The following is a 17,803-nucleotide window of genomic DNA, read 5'->3' on the forward strand; positions in this document are numbered from 1 at the left end:
CCTATTGCTAGAGCTTTCCGGTTAGGCTGGCTTTGAGTTTGCCCAATGCACCCACCAAGGGATAATGAACCACTAGACTCTTTTCCCTCTTGTCACAGCTGTAAGACTAGGGAAAAAAGAGATTGAATCGAGCCTCCATCCTTTAAAGCAGGAGCCAAATCAATCCAGAAGGAAAGTTTCCCACCCTTACCTCCCTGAGCCTCTTTAGGGGGCCCCTGCCTTCCCTCTGGACTCGTTTGTATACATGAGTGTGTAACCAGAGGAGAGCATACCAATGGCATTTTGCCAGCCTAGGAATACGTCATACCTGTATTCATGGCAGCCTTGACAAGAGAATTGGGCATCTAGAGCAATTTGGAAAGAGAATCATTAACTGTAGGATTGTGGATGAGTCATTTCCCTCTCCTCTGAGGGTTTCTTCATTTGTGAAATGGGTAGGGAAGAAAATCATACCTACCTGACTTTCCTTAAAAGTGTTTAATTTTTTCTAGGAGAACAGTGAAGCCCCTTCACTTGCCAAATCAGTATGTAGACTATAGAGGAACAGGAAAGAAGGGAATTGGAGACATAGAACATAGCAACAGTTTCAGACTCTAATGAATCTGGTGAAGAAATTGGATTGGAGTAACTGTTCCTTGGGGAAAGATATTGTGAAGGGATGCAGATTTTGAATGGGAGGGGATGGGGCTCTCTTCTTCCCCCTCTCCCTTTCCTTTCTCTACTTCTCTCTCTCCCTTCCCCCTCTCTCCTTCCTCTTCTCCCTTCTCCCTCTCTCTCCTGTTCAGCCTCGGGACTTCCCACTGTGATGCTTAGGGGTAAGCATTCACATTTTGCTTGATCCAGAAGACAAAGCATGTTTTCTTTGTTGAAAAGTCCTCTGATGATCCGTCTCTTTTCATCACCTAGCCATCCACTATCTCTTATATGCATATTTTAAAAAATAAATAAATAAAAAAATAAAATTTGGTCCCTTTTTCTCCCTTGCCTGGATTCTGTGTCCGGATCAGTGAGAACGTTCATTCCAGGGCAATCAGAGAAGTAAGAAGTAGGACAGTGAGGTCTCTCCCCAGGGATATACCTGCTACCCAGATTGGCTGTTTGCCCTGCCATGGGGAGGGTGGATGTGGAGTGGGGACGAGTGAATGCTTAAATGAAAAGAAAAGGAGATCCTGGGGGTGACATGGCCGTTATAATTCTCTTTAAACTCTAACACTGTGATCCTCTTTCCTCAATTTTAATATCCTAGAAAACGTGAGTGTGTGACACTCAAACGCACACACATATAGACTATGTTTCCAATTATGTGAATACAACTTTTAATACTCATTTTAAAATAAAAATTTGAGTTCCAAAATGTCCTCTCCCCCTTCTCTTCTCTCCTTCTTAAGATAGGAAGCAATTTGATATAGGTTTTTTATGGGCAATCATGTAAAATGTATTTCTGAGATATATTTTGAAAGAATCAACTATAGAACCGAAAAGAAATTAAGACAGATCATATTTCTTTTCTTTTTTTTTCCAATTAAAGCTTTTTATTTTTCAAAACATACATGTGGATAATTCTTCAACATTAGTCCTTGCAAAACCTTGTGTTCCAATTTTCCCCCTCCTCTCACTCCCTCCCCTAGATGGCAAGCAGTCCAATATATGTTAAACATGGTAGAAATGTATGTTAAATCCAATACATGCCTACATATTTATACAATTATCTTCCCATACAAGAAAAATCAAATCAAACCAGAAAAAAAAAAAAAAGCAAAATAAAATGCAAGCAAACAACAAGAAAAAGAGTGAAAATGCTATGTTGTGAACGACACTCGGTTCCCATCTCTAGGTGTAGATGGCTCTCGTTATCACTAAACAATTGGAACTGGTTTGAATGAACAGATCATATTTCCAGGCCCTTAATTTTACAGATGAGGAAACTGAGGCACAGAGATGTAAAAGAAATATCAAAGGGGGGGGGAATTATCATTTTTACTCATTTTGAAATCATTTGGTTTCTATTTAAAAAATCATTTTGAAATCATTTGATTTCTATTGTTTAGGACAAAACTGATTGGGGCAGCTGGATGATAGTGGATAGAGCACCCGCCCTGAAGTCAGGGGGACCTGATTTCAAATTCTGCCTCAGATACTTAATGCTTCCTAGCTGTGTGACCCTGGGCAAGTCACTTGACCCCAATTGCCGAAGCAAAAAAAAAAAAAAAAAAAAGAATAGAACTGATTAATTCAAAATGTAGATCTCAAAGTTTTAACAACTCTAACAAGAAAGATATTATTAGATAAACATTTGACATACTGGCCATACCATGTGTTGGTGTTTTGCTCCCCTCCTCCCCTCAAACTGGCTTTCAGTCTGTAAAAGTTTATCCTTCTTTATTGTAGCATGAAATTTCTCCATTCAGGTGTAACTTAACTAAATCTGCTTTATGAAAATATAGATTTCCCTACGAGGTAAATGTAAATCTCTGAAACTCTAGCCACAATCTACTCTTTTCTCCCTTTCCTCTGCCACCTTAATTCTTATTTCCTTCGTGAAATCCGCACCCTTTTTTAGACCCAGAGTTCCCTAGTCTCCTTCAGAGCCCTTGGGAGACACATTGCTTTGCCTCCTTGCCTTCAAACCCTTAATTAAGCCTTGTTCCTTTCCATCTCCTTCCCAGCTTCTCACAGTCAAACACACCTGGGATTTAGGGAGCAGAAAAGGAGGCTTGACAATAAATAAAATCTTCGTTCAATTGAAATGCTGAGTAAAAGCAGAGCCCTCCCACACCTGTTTGGATGGGAGCCCCGGGTCTCAAAGGTGTCCAGTTTGAAGTACCGAGGCTGGCCAGCTGGGACTGCCTAGACATGGTGGCTTGCTGCTCCGGCCCTTCCTCACGGACTTTCCTGATGGAATGCCTACGGACAGATACAAGTGGAGGCTGAACTAATTTAGAACAGTGTCAAAGTCAGGCTAGAATAAGCCCTTCCCAGACTGGCAGTGGGCCTATCTCGCAAAGCGTGGAGTTGAATGTACCCTGTTTCATAGCCCTGGAAGCTGAGAAGGACTAGCCTCACGCTGAATGCCCTTCTCCTCGGTATTTAATTACAAACCTGGCAGAGTGAAGTCTCTGTTCTGATTAGAAGAAAATCAATCAGTGCTTATTAACCACAACAAACCAATAAAAAGAATTAACTGGGGCAATGATATTAATCCACCTCCTCTTGTTCTGATAAAACTTTAAGCAGTGAGCTTTCCCCCCCCCTCTAAGCATCTTTCATGCTCTTGATATCGTTGCCGTGTTACCTGGCATCCTGACCTGCATGTATGCTGACTTCCTGAAGCTTCTGCTTTCTGGGGAAATGAATTCTCCAGATAGTCAGGTTTTAAGGGAAAAGGATCCCCCGACTTTAGAGAAACTCGACTATCTACTTTCAGTCCTTATTACATCATTTCAATGGGAAGCTACTGGGGCATAGGAGGAGGGAATCAGTTACAGCTATGGGACTTCCAAAACTCCTCATCTGCAGGGTAGAAAGGTAGACTATATAATCTGTAAGGTTCTGTTTATCAGTCTATTCTGTGTTTTGTTTTGTTTTAATTGACTGTAGAGAACTGGACACAGGTCTGGGAGCTGTGATATTCAATATCAGGCTTGGTATTTAATTTAGTGGAGAATTATACAAATCATTGGAAATTTCACTGATGCTTGGGGAAGACAGTCTGATTGGTGACATGCTAAGAGAGGGAGCATCTTTGAAGGGATGTCCATGGTTCCTCTGCACACAAATAAACCATTGCTTAGCAAGGGGCGTTTCTTGTCCAGATTCATCTCAGAAATAAAGTCTCACTCAATAGGAGGCTTGCAGCTCAGGAGTCTCAGGTCTGGTTTGCCTCATTCTAAGTACTCCATCATCTCTCCCCCCACCATCTCCCCCAGGACCTCATTTCCTGCTCCATAGTCACCCCCTGGCTCTGCCAGCCTTGGGGTCTTTCAGGAAGCCTGCCAGACCTTCCCAGTTAGACTAAGGAGGACAGTCAGTGATCATCACTGGAGAATGAGCTGTCATCTTAGTCGGGATGAGTCACCAACCTGGCTGCCCACTGTAACATATCATGGACCCTCTTATCAGACTGAAAGACAGATGTTTTTGTAGAGACTACTAGAACACACAGAATAGCTGCACACAACTACTCTGAGCTAGATTTTGTTTTGATACCTTTTGTTTGTTCCTCATTGGTCTTTCTGGATATGATCTTCCTTGTCTCCCATACCTATTTTTTCCACCCCTACAAACATGTTGAATTCTCTTGTGACAAGAAAGACATTTTAGCAACAGTAACCACCAGGGTATGCAGCCAACATTCTGAATCTGTAGTCCTCCACTTCTCAACCAGGCAGAGGAAAGTGTGTTCTATTATTTCTCAATCATTACTACAATTCTGAAATTAACTGTCTTTTGAAGTTGTCTTTGTTATGGTGTATATTATTCTCCCGATTCTGTTCATTTTTCTCTACAGCTTATTTAAGTTTAGCCTTTTTCACTGATTGTCCCAAAAGCACAAATCCGGGGAGAAATTATTCCCATGATGGATTTTTAAAGAAATTAATATTAATTAACCAAACTGACTTTTATCTCTTCCGTTATGGGAGTGGAGTACTTACCCTAAACTATGCACATGCATACACATGCATTTTTTAAAGAATTGCTATTGCATTCTTAAAGTAAATGTAAAGAATAATGATTAGTCCTATCAAAAAGCATCAAAAATTAGAATAGACATATGTTTTTGAGTGTCCATTTCGCTATCTTTATCTGTCATATTTTTTTTTTTTTCTTTCGGGGAGAGTTGAAAAAATTATGTTTGAACTAAAGACTCTCTAGTTTGTCATAGAAGTAATGTCTTTTCAAATGCAAATGTGCCTTTTTTTTTTTTTTTTTTCCTTTCCCACACCCCGACTACAGGACCTACAAGATCTAGTGATGATGGAGGAGCCTTTGCAGCCTTCCAGAAAATCAAGGTTCTGAAAAGTGGAAGAAAAAAAATTGTCCGGGAAGAGTCACAGGAAAGTAACCATTTTTTCTTCTTTGAAAGCTTGTGGGAATGCAGTAATAATTAAAGAAACCTGGAGTTCAGGATGCCCAGATTTCCAAGCAATTAGAAAGCTGATTTCATGGTGTCCCCAGATGAGCAGCTTTTAAAATTCTAATTTCAGGCTGTCCTCCATAACAATTCTCAGTGAGATTCAGTAAACCACGTAAAATGGTTAGCCATTTGGGCTTGAACATCATTTGGGGAACTTTGTACAAGATTCCATCAGGCAGAAAATGGGGAAGAGAAAGGTCCCCTCCTTTAATGTCCATTTTGGTAGAAATAAAGGGCACATTGTATTTTTCTCTCTCAGGTCCTGTTTGATTCCTGAGCATCATCATGTATCATATACATTATTTTCACTAATACCTTTCATGAGAGACAGAACTGACAATTAATACCCACACCTATACTACTGCTAATGTAGTTTCATTTTCTTTTCCTTTTAATTCTCCTGTTTAACAAGAATTTGGGCAAAGCAAACCAAATACTATTCCCACAGGAGAAAAACAAACAAAGAAAAGCAGGGGCATTTTTACTAGTGCAAAATAACCATTTTGTTCATTTTTATTTTTAAATTTGAGCATGCTAAATTGATGAATATTTCCAAGTTGTTTTCTCTTTCTTATTTGTATTTTTTGCTTTTCTTTAAAAAAAAAAAGGGGGGGGGAGAAATCAGCTATAATAACAGCATTCAAATAGATCCAGGAAGTCAGAGTAAATGCTACATATTTTAAGAGCCCATTGGGGGTGGTGTTTACCATCCCTGTCAAATGCTAACTCAGAAAGCTCAGCCCACTCCACCACCACCCCCCCATTCTAACTTTTGAATGTTGGGAGACTATGCAAGTGCAAACCTTTGGGGGCAGGGGTGGATGTTAAGGGAGCAGGCTTAATATTAACAGCTTTTGTGGTCCAAGAGCCCGGTCTATCAGTTCCTACTGAAGTAGTGCTGAGGACTCAAACACTTTCATTCTTTATCTTGCATCTCTGCAAGGTGGATTTTAACTTTTTTTTTCTGGATTTTTTTTTTTTTTAATTTTCCTTTTCAGTAAGAAGGATAAGCTTGGAGTATCCAGTCACCGTGGTAACTGCCAGAAAAATCCTCCTGAAGTTTGAAGAGGTCAGCTAGCAGGGTCAACAACTCTGGCCTCTTTCTGCGCTCAGCCTGGCAGGCCCCAGCCTTCGGTTGGAGTGTCAGGCGAGCCCTAACCCTGGGAGGTGGGCCATTCCAGCTCTGATATAAATTTTTTGAGTCAGTTCACGGCTTGGGCTCTCCAGGTGGCCTCCAAAATCGATGGCGACCTCCTGACCCTGTCTCACGGAGGCAGAGCATCTAACCTAAGCAAGGATTTAGCCAAGAATGACAGCTTTCCACTGAGTGTTATTGGGACAGCGCTAACAGTTTGGGGGAGCCAGGATGTAGGTGTGAGGGCTGGGGGGGGGGCTCATTAAAAGCATATTAAACAGCAATTTTCAAGTTTTTTTTTTTCAATTAAAATCAATTGCTGATGTCAAGAATTAAGTCCATATTGGGTACTGGACCCTTCTCTCCTTCCTTTCATCATTTTTATCTTGAAACTGTTGGGGGGTGGGGGGTTATAACTGGAACAAAGTCTCCCTAATCTCCCCGGTGTCCCTCTGGTTCCCAGCAGGCCTTTTGGGACAAACATGGAATATGACTGCTTGGGTTGATGATAAAATCCCTGTATTCTGAAAATACAAAAAAGCAAGATGATTATTATAATAGAAAATTGTCTCAGCCTTTTACTAATCAGGCCAAATTAATGTGTCCAACCGGAGTCTTATTTCAACCTGGAAAAATAAGGAACTTAAAAAAAACAAAACAGCATTTTGGAATGAAGCTAGACTAGTTACAAGGTCCCAATACCTTACTGTTTTGTCAAACAAATAGATAGGCCCACATTTGGTTACAAATATGAGGGCTGAAGAGCTTCTGTTCTATCTGTATAGAGAGAGGCAGAGGCAAGGGCCAACCTTCCCCTCACTCCCTGTCGCCCTCAACTTTTCAGATTTAGGAATATGAAATGACAGTTCAGAGGTAAATAAGGCAAGAGGGTGAAAAACCCTCAAATTGGGTCAGCTTGTTTCTTTTGGAATGGGACATCTCCTAGGCGATGGCACACCACATTATTCTTTGGGGAAAAGATCTTCATTTCCTTGGGAGCAGTTTATTCCAAGTAAGTTCAGTTGGCAAATAATATATATATTTATTAAGATGACCTGGAGGAGGATTCCTTTCCGATCTTCCTGGAAGAAGTATGTCCCTATAAAGTTGTTTTGTTTTTCTATTTTCTCACTAATTATAGAATGGAAACGCTACGGCTTGGAGAATACTTTTTCCAAGGAAATCCTGGAGATTTTGTTAAACCTGGGGACCTTGTGAATTTGACCAGATGACACTTTATTCAAATCCAGCCCTTGGCAATTATCTTCTAGTCCATTGCTTTCATTTTCCACAGGAAGAAATAGACCTATAGACCTGAAATGCCTTAGTCCTGGCCACACAGATAGTTAGTGGCTGAGTTGGTATTCAAGCCTGTCTCCTGACTCCAAATTCAGCTTTCCCCACCCTCTGAAACAAAAGGGGTCTGGCTGGGGGATGGGGGAATGGAGTGAGCTGGCTGGACCCTGGGCTCTTTCCTCTTGTGATTTCTGGCTTGGTCTCCATGAAAGGAGGAGCAGTTATTCCACATCCCTCCCATACTCTTTGGGTGGGAAGGTTGTGTTGCTTGGCTCTGCTGAACATGAAATCCTAATTCTAAAACTTATCTCTGTGGCCGGATAAATTGGCTCTTAAATAACAGGAGCTGAAATCCCTTACTTTGCTTACAGAGAAAATTAGGGGTGACAACAGCTTAACTCAGGGGACATAGTGATGTTCAACAGATGAATAAATGATTTTAACCTGAATTAATAAGGGGCAGTCTCACTATCTCCCCTCCAGGGATTCCTAGGAGGTCTATATGGATAGGACAACTTTTTATAGACATTTCTTCCTGAAGAGTTAAGACTCAGGAGTGTTCTGGAGACTTTATATGTGAAAAGGGGTTAAGACCCATAGCATCAGCTTCCCTGGGTTGTTGTGAGGAACATTTAAGTTATTTCCTGGTTAACTGTTATTATTTCTCAGTGATATCAATGATTTTAAGAGGTAGACTATTTGTATAAAAAGAAAACAATCTAAGAGCTGAAGAAATTTGGGACGGATTTCTACTGAACACAACTCAGCTTTTCTTCACTTGGGGCAACTTTCTAAGAAGTTTTAAGCTGCTGAGTAGGTACCAGCCTGCATGGGTAGGATTTACTCACTGGAAGTCTTTATATCAGTGAAATCACAGGGATAGTCCTATCCCCTCACAGTTCCATGTACATTCATGATTTGCTTGCATTGTCTGGACTCTTATTCCTCTACAACTTTTCTTTTCCTTTTTTTTTTTTTTAAATTAAAGCTTTCTATTTATAAAACATATGCATGAGTAACTTTAACATTGACTCTTGCAAAACCTTTATTCCAAATTTTCCCTTCCCCGCCCACCTCCTCCCCTAGATAATCCAATACATGTTAAATATGTTAAAATATATATTAAATCCAATATATATATATACATATTTATACAGTTATCAACTTTTCAATTAAGGGAGAAGCTTTTAAATGTCCCTCCAAAAAATCTTTGCTAAAATGTTCAGATTCCAAAAAGCAAAATCATCCAGATTCATTACCCTTCCTTTCTTTGACCAGTTCATGTTTTTCTTTGCAGAGAGCATTCTGGGAAATGTTATTTGGGAGCTAAGCCTGCCAATGTGCATCTCAGCAGAAAAGTGACAAAAAGAAATTTAGGATTGCCTAAGTCTTGGCCTCCAGAACACTCCCCTGCCAGGCTTTCTCAAGCTTAGCTCCCCAACATCTAGCTTTTCAACATCAGATATGGGATGACCCTAAGCAACTAATCTATCCAGAAATCCATGAACAGTTTCTGTATTGGGAAAGAAAGGCAGAGTCTTCTAAGACCAGGGCTACTGTTTGTATGGTGTTGACTTGCAGTTGCAGAGTTCTGTGAGTTCCCTTGAAATGGCCTGGCTTAAGAGATTTGGAAGAAGGAATTGGGAAAGTTTGCTTTGCTCTGATGAACTGTTCCCCCATCCCTCCCACTCTTCCACTTTCCAGGTATGAAAAGAAAATTCTGGAGATCTAGAACTATTGTTCTTAAATTCTTCGATTCATTAAAAAAAAAAAAAAAATTTCTAGAACTTCCCCAACCCTCTAGGAAAGTAAAATAGAACCTTATCGAAACTTTCTATTAAGAAAGTCAACTGAAGCATTTAGAAACTGAGCCTTATAAAAAGTTTGGGTATTTTGATCGTCTTTCCTTACTGAGGTAAAGCAATGGTTCTCAAACTTTTATGGTATTGTTATATTATTAAAAATTATTGAGCATCTGTTATAGTATATTCCTATACTGTATTAGAAGTGAAAACTAATTTTGAAATTGTAGATCCTCTGAAATGATTTCAGACACCTCTAGGATACTCTAGACCACACTTTGAGAACCTGAGGTAAAGGACCTGGATGTGGAATGTTTTATACATGGTCACACATGGACCTGATGTCAGATGGTTTTGCTAAACAATCTTTCTCTGTTATATCATTTTTTTCTTTTTTATAGGAAGACAACCTGCAGAACTAAGATATGAAAATAAAATGCATTTACAACACTTTCAAAAAATGAAACTTTAGGGTTTCACCTGCCTTGACAGGTATCCCTTCTGTAATTTTTTAACTTCTGATTGGATGATTTTATTTAAGAATAAGGACATAGATATGGAGCTGGAATTTGAGTACCTCCCCCAAGTAGACTTCCTTTGGTGAATCTTTATCTTTATATTTCCCTACTTGAGTGCAATTAAAATGAACTTCTCATTTACATGAATGTGTAAGAGTTTGCCTAATTCTTCCAGCAAACAGATCAATCCCACAAAGGCTCTTAGGAACAGAACTTCATGAAACCTCTGGACTGGGAAAATCAGCTTTTTTGATTGGAGGAGGAGAGGCATTTTTCGGAGCTAGTTTTGGAAATTACCAATTTGACATACTTCTCTTTGGGAGTACCAATATTTTCCAAATTGAAACAGGAAAGTGGATTGTAGGCTGTTCTCTTGGACAAGGAGGTGGCCAACATTTTAAATTAAATTATTTCTGGTGTCCATTTCATTAATAGAGCTGCTGAATGATTTAGATTTAGTGCGTTTGTGGGTAAGTAATCAGCCTCTTTATTTTGGAAGTGAATTAAAAAACTCTCAGTAACAAGAGTTTTATTGTGTTTTTCCTCTTTTCTTGTCCCCTTTACCCATGCCCATTTTACTCTTCAAATTCTCTGGTCTAAAAAGATGGGATAAGGAACTCCAAGTAATTTCTTTTTTTTTTTTTTTTTTTTATTTAATAGCCTTTAATTTACAGGATATATATACATGGGTAACTTTACAGCATTAACAATTGCCAAACCTCTTGTTCCAATTTTTCACCTCTTACCCCACCCCCCCACCCCCTCCCCTAAATGGCAGGATGACCAGTAGATGTTAAATATATTAAAATATAACTTAGATACACAATAAGTATACATGACCACAACATTATTTTGCTGTACAAAAAGAATCAGACTCTGAATTATTGTACAATTAGCTTGTAAAGGAAATCAAAGATGCAGGTGTGCATAAATATAGGGACTGGGAATTCAATGTAGTGGTTTTTAGTCATCTCCCAGAGTTCTTTTTCTGGGTATAGCTAGTTCAGTTCATTACTGCTCCATTAGAAATGATTTGGTTGATCTCGTTGCTGAGGATGGCCTGATCCATCAGAACTGGTCATCATCTAGTATTGTTGTTGAAGTATATAATGATCTCCTGGTCCTGCTCATTTCACTCAGCATCAGTTCGTGTAAGTCTCTCCAGGCCTTTCTGAAATCATCCTTCGTCATGTCTCAAAGAACAGTAATATTCCATAATTTTCATATACCACAATTTATTCAGCCATTCTCCAACTGATGGACATCCATTCAGTTTCCAGTTTCTAACCACTACAAAAAGGGCTGCCACAAACATTCGTGCACATACAGGTCCCTTTCCCTTCTTTATAATCTCTTTGGGATATAATCCCAGTAGTAGCACTGCTGGATCAAAGGGTATGCACAGTTTGATAACTTTTTGAGCATGGAACTCCAAGTAATTTCAAGGAAAATTATGGTCCCTAAGAATATTTCTGTTGGAGCAGAATATGAGAGGTAGATGGTTAGGAAGGTATTTTCAGAAATGATTATGATATAAAAACAGGTGTCATTAAAACTAAAAATTAAAACTATGAGAGGAAATGGAAAAGGAGACTATGTGATTGGAAGATGTTTAAAAAAAAAAAAAAAGAGTCTGGCTGGTAATGTTTTCTAACTTCCACTTATACATTTCCTGACCAGGTTTTCAGTTCACCAGAATAATCCCCTAGTATTTAAAAGGTACAGACAAACGATGGAAAAAGAATTTGGACAATGATTTGTTTTGTTTTCCACGTGTTGACAAATTTTGGGATTAATTAATGCTGATGGTTGGTTTTCATTGTAGCCTACCATGGACAGAAAGGCAAATGGCCTCTTTGGCAACCCCAAAGGAGTCTTGTCTCATCGCTGCATGTCATGTATGTAAAAATGTAGAGGAATATTTTGGAAGATTTTTATTGACGTAGCATCTATATGATCCAATGATCAGATTCCTTGGAATTTATTTTTTCAAATACATGGTATTAAAAACAAATTATTGTTGCTGTGTATTTTGTAGCAATTCATCATGACAAGTAGTTATTAAATTCTGGGCTTTATGAGTAGGGAATAGAGATTGGACCTGCAATTTCACCGACACCGGGAGCTCAGTGAGGTGGTGAGGTGAATATAATGCTGTGTTTGGAGTCCAAAAATCCTGTTTGAATTTGAACCCAGATACTTATTAGTTGTATGATCCTGGACAAAGCACTTAATCTCTGTTTACCTCAGTTATCTTTATCTACAAAATGGGGATAATTATAACATCTTCTTCCCTAGGTTATAGTGAAGATCAATTATTATGTATTTATTCTATAAAGAAAGGATGGAGACTGATTGCAAAAGTTTTGAACAGTAGGAACCAAAGCTTTTCAAGTAAAGAAGTGATATGACCTTTGGGATTTGGAGTCCCAGTCATGATATAAAATCACAGAATCTGAGAATTGAATAAGTTCTCAGTAGCCATCTAAACCAATTCATTCACAAAAGGAACATGTGATTTGGGCTCAAATATGATCAGTGATCTGGGTGATCACAGATAAGTCACTTGTCCTTTCTGCCTCGATCTCCTCCTCTATAAAATGGGGGTGATAATCCTTAAGCTGTTTGTAAATCTAAAAGTGCTCTTAGAAGTGTGAGTTGTCATTATTGTGATTTGGATTCCATCCTCTATAGTCTTTGAGTCTCTTCAGCCAAAGGTCCTTTGGCTTGTCAGTGTGTTAGCCTTGTAGGGGGCTTAAGTTCACAGTACAATGGATTCCTTTAATAATTCCTGCAGCTGGGCTTTTCTTGCAGCTCCAAAAGGACAACTCTGACCCTAAGAAAACTACAAAATATATTAGAGTGAGTCATAACCTTTCTGGAATATGAAAACCTGTGGGTGGGAAAGAAATTGGGACCTCCCTCCCCTTCTGCCCCTTCACTGGATATAGAGCTTAAAGGGATTCAATACAATGGCCCAAAAAACCAACCAAACTATCAACAGACATTTATTGAGAACCTGCTCAGAGCCAGACATTGTACCAGGGACTTGGGAGAGAGGAACAAAACTGAAATCCCCTTTTCCTCTCCTCTATGGGGGAGACAATATATGGAGAGATGGAGAGAGGAGAAAGGGGGGAGAGAAGGAGAGAGATGATGGATTTAGAGAGTCATAAATGGTAAATAGATTATACATAGATGGATAGAAAGATGACAGTTTGGATGGATAGATAATTGATGGATAAATATTTGACGGATAGAGAAAGAGAAGGAGAAAGAGAGAGAATAAGATGAGGTAGAGGGAAGAGTATTTAACCTGTGCTCTGGTTCCAACTTTGCCACCCACTGCCAGAATAACCTTGACTATGTCTCATCAGTTCACAGAACCATAGATTTAGAGCCAGAAAAGTTCACAGAAATCCTTTTCAATTAATTGTTCCAATTCCATATGTTATTTCTTCAATCCCTTTATTTTGCTGAGAAGGAAACCGAGTTCCACCGAAAGGGAGTAATTTATCCTGAGCTAGGCAGATCTAAGTTCCTAACCCACATTCTCCAATTTCATCAATATTTCCAAAGGACCCCTTTTCCTCTGCTTCGATTCCCTCCTCTGTCAAATAGGGGAAGAGGTGAGACTATATGATCTCTGTGGTATCTCCAAGCTCCCAAAACCTCTAATCCTAAAACCTCTTGTCAGTATGGTGCTCAGAGTACTTTCATATCCCTCATTCATTTGATTATATGAGCAGCCCTGGGAGATTCTGCTCAGAGAAAGAATTGTTATCAGCATTTTACAGATGATAAAACTGATAGGCATGGAGTCATTTGTTCCTCCCAGTAAACAGAAGGCAAGAGCAGCATATGCTGTATAAAGTTTTGCAGGGTAGAAAGGAAAGGGAGAAGACTGGAATGGTGAATAATTATATAGATTAGTTTATAGAGTGATTTCTTAAAATGCCAACAATAATCAGAACATCTCAGAAACATAGGCTTAGTTGGATCTTAAATGTTATAGGTATAGGAGAAATAAATGTATAACTTGGTATTTTTATTATTGGGGGGAGATAAACAAAGATAATACTATAATTTTCAATATTTTTTGTTTAAAATTATACATACAACTCAGTAGGCGTACAAAATATGTCATCTATGCAAAAGCTGGGGAAAACCCAAATTTTAAAGGAAAAACCACATTTTTTTTTGAGCCTTTACACATGGAATGGCATTGGTTAACAGATCAAACTCTGTTAAATAATATTAAGATAATTAGACACAATTTAACTATGGATCCCCATAAAAGTCCGCCATGATGAATTTAGGTCATTGTGGTCTTGGAACAAAACCTCCATTTAGAATGTTGTGGAGCCTCAGCCAAGCACACTCCTCCCTCTCTTGGACATAGAACTACTGTAGCAGACTCCCCAAAGCTTAAGTTCATTGTGCTAATATCCTTTTAATAACTCCTTTCCCTCCTCCCTCTCCCTACCCCCCAGTAATTCCAGAGATAAACAGAATCCAAGTAGAGTGGAGACCATTTTCTGATGACTTTTTTTTTTTTAATTTCTAATTCACCACAGGAAGATCTGAATTCAAATTCTCCTTCAGGAATTTATTAGCTGTGTGGCCCCCAGAGAAATCACTTAAATTTCCTCAGCTCCAGTTTCTTTATCTATAAAATAACAGTAATATTGGTGGCACTAAGCTAACAGGGCTCTTGATGCTGTTTGTTTACTAATTTCAGTGATTTGCCAGGTCTTCCTGACTTAAAGGATAAGCTTCTAGCAAACCACTTTGTCTCTTCATTTAAAATAAAGTTTTTAAAGCGATTCCTATTGCTACTTTATTTTTCTCACTTTTTTTTTTGATGCAACATTTATAGAGGTAGTCTGAGAATAAATCATTTTCCTGCAGTTATTTAATACTTAATGCTCTACAGACGATTACTAGGGTGGATCAAATGACTGCTTGTCATCATTGAATAAAAGTATTGAACTACTGTAAGTTCATCTGCAGACTCAGTGAAAATATCCTCAGGACAGTTCCAGTAGCAGAGAGAATAAGGATAAATGCCATGTGCCTCACCTTATTCCTCCATTATTTTTTTTTTTCTTTTTGAGCTCCATTTTATGAAACTTTTCATTCTGTTTAATTCTGAGATTATGAGGGTGCAATTTTGACATTTACTAAAGGGAAAACACCCTCATCCTCCATTTTTTTTTTCCTGAGGCAATTGGGGTTAAGTGACTTGTCCAGGTTTACACAGCTAGGAAGTGCATTTGAGGCAGTATTTGAATCCAGATCCTCCTGACTTCAGAGCCAGTACTGTTTGCTATCTAGTCTGCTAGTTGTCTGCTAGATCTATCCATCTAGCTGCCCCTCATTCTCCATTTTAATGCATTTTTTAATAATAGCTTTTTATTTTCAAAATACATGCAAAAAGAGTTTTCAACATTCACCCTTGCAAAACATTGTGTACCATATTATTGTCCCTCTCTTCCCCCCACTTCCCTCCCCTAGACAGCAAATACTCCAATATTGTTAAACATGAATGCATTTTTAAAATTTAACAAAAAAAAAAAAAAAAAAACAAAACTCATTCTTTGCTGTTGTTATTGTTTTGTTTTTTAATCAATGCTATGTCCTGGTAATCGAGAACACCATCTCCTTGTGATAATGATTTAGTTCCCCATTAGCTGTATTCTCAAGGCTATTTGGGGGTTCATATTTATAGGACAGGAATCTTAAAGGGAGTACAACCTTCTGGTGTATAATTCTAGCTATCTGATGATGTCTTCTGTTCCTCTTCAGTCAAATGGACTTCAGTCCATTCTGCTTTTTAAGAAGTAGAGGAAAATTTTCTGAACTTCTTAAAACCTTCCCATGAGAGAACTTGACAGCAAAAATAGGAAGAGTTTCATCAATGCTTCAGTTCCAAGTGGGATTGGGGTGGGGGGGGGGGGGTTCCACCTCTCTGACTTGGGAGGCAGGAAAGACTCCCACCAGTTCTTCATCAGTACCATATTTCTTGGCTAGTCCCAAGTCCCTAGTTCTCACTCTGCTATTTCCTCTGTATTTTTCCTATCTTTTGGTTGTTTCCCTTGAGCTATGATAACATATAAGAAGCTTATAGAAATACTTATCAAAATCTGCCGGACACAATGCAACACTTTCCCTCACAATGACAAGCGCCCCTAATTATGAATGACAAGTCATAAATTATGTTTAAACTGGATTTTCCACTGCAGATACTTCTCCTGCCACCCAGACAGCCTTATAAAGTTGCATTTGTGGCCTTAATCCCACTTGGATGGGTGCCCTGCTCCTGCACTTTCCACGCTCTGGTCCTTGCCGCTTCTCCAACAAGTGAACAATCATTGTTTCTGTACCTTATTAGGCCAGAGAGCCGAGCGGCTAGTGATGACATCGGCAGGCCCCGCAGGCAGGATTCTGGGCAGCCCCAGCCAACCTCCAACAAACCCCTTTTTATCCTCCTGTTTCTAGGAAGAATTATGATGGTGGTGCCCTGCTGTTGATCAGTCAAATCTGTGGTAGGCCTAGAGATAAGTCCTGTAAGTGTGGTGTACTGTAAGACAGCAGCTCCCATTCATTAGGAGTTTGTGTGTAATAAACCATCAAAAAGAGAGAGAGAGAGAGGGAGCAGTGAGAAGCAGCTGCAGAATCCAGGCACAAACAACACAACCCATTCTTAGGAGCCAAAACTTTCTAATTTGCTGCTGGGCAGCCCTGCTCGGTGCCATCCTTCCTCCTCCCCCAGCGGTGCCCTCGATATATTTAGAGTGGGGCTCTGGGACCCGAGACCCTGCTCCTTTGAACTCCTGTTCTCTCCTGCCCACTTCCCATCCCCCAAAGAAAAGTTGCCGGGACTCTGTCCTAACAAGAGAGAGGGGAAAGGGGGCAGCAACTTCGGCAACCCTTGGCACTGGAGCATGCTGGACTAGAACTTTTATTCCTACTAATTAGCTAACTTAAAAAATAAAAAACCACACTGATTCTCAGGGAACAGAAGGCAAGTCGCTCTCTTCCCAGAGTCCAGGGAGGGGCCCTGGAGGGCTGTTTTCCTCCAGGGAGAGGTCCTGGGGGGCTGTTTTCCTCCAGGGAGGAGTCCTGGGGAGCTGTTTTCCTCGAGGGAGGGCCCCTGGGGGGACTATTTTCCAGCCATCATGAATTTAATCTTCTTGCTAAAATCCTCCTTTCAGGCCACAACAAATTCAAACGAGTAGCCCAGGGAATTTGGGGGGAGGAGGCTGCGTCAAGGAAATAAGATTCTTGCCTAAGAAACCCAAAGTCGCTGCTTTTTTAACTTAAGGCAGGAAACTATTTTCTGTGATGTAGCAGGGGCAAAAAAATCACAACTTTATAGATTAACTTATGGAGAGCGAGCCAACCGCTCCTCCAAGTGAGAGGCAGGTTCATTTGGAAAATGTATATTATAAAATACTTGCTTTAGGCCCAAACTGCTTCGGCACTCGTATGGCGGAGACAAAAAGCGGAAGGATCCCTGCCTTCCTGGAGTTTATAGTCTACTCGGGGAAGACAACAAGTATACAGATTTATTCAATCAAACAGAATTTGTTAATGCCCTACCTTACGTGCCAGGCCCTGAACTGGGCACTGGAAATACAAAACAATCCCTATATCAGTTTCATTGATACAAGATCCCCAAGGCATAATGTTAGGAGAAACCGTTTCAATTCCGGTGATTGGTGAGCTAAAGTTTTATTTGTACAGCACTGTTCGGGAGAAGGAAGGGTAGAAACCGGGAGAGGATGGGTTTGTGGGGTTTTTTTGGGGGGGAGGCGTAGTAACCGAGACATATATAGACCATAGAGCCCTGATGTCGGTATTGGAGAGAGAGGCAGGAAAACCTAACTTAATATATTTTAATATATTTAACATC

General features: G+C 39.6%; 1 long non-coding RNA gene across 1 annotated transcript in view; it reads left to right on the forward strand.

Annotated features, from left to right (window-relative positions):
* LOC116422207 overlaps positions 1-6,124 on the forward strand; it is a 143,776-nt gene extending 137,652 nt beyond the window's left edge. The window contains exon 3 of the long non-coding RNA XR_004232762.1: positions 4,954-6,124. This is a non-coding gene — a long non-coding RNA (uncharacterized LOC116422207). The remainder of the gene's footprint in view (positions 1-4,953) is intronic.
* Positions 6,125-17,803: the final 11,679 nt, after the last annotated feature.

Source organism: Sarcophilus harrisii, chromosome 3 (genome assembly GCF_902635505.1).
Source record: "Sarcophilus harrisii chromosome 3, mSarHar1.11, whole genome shotgun sequence".
Classification (NCBI taxonomy): Eukaryota; Metazoa; Chordata; class Mammalia; order Dasyuromorphia; family Dasyuridae; genus Sarcophilus; species Sarcophilus harrisii.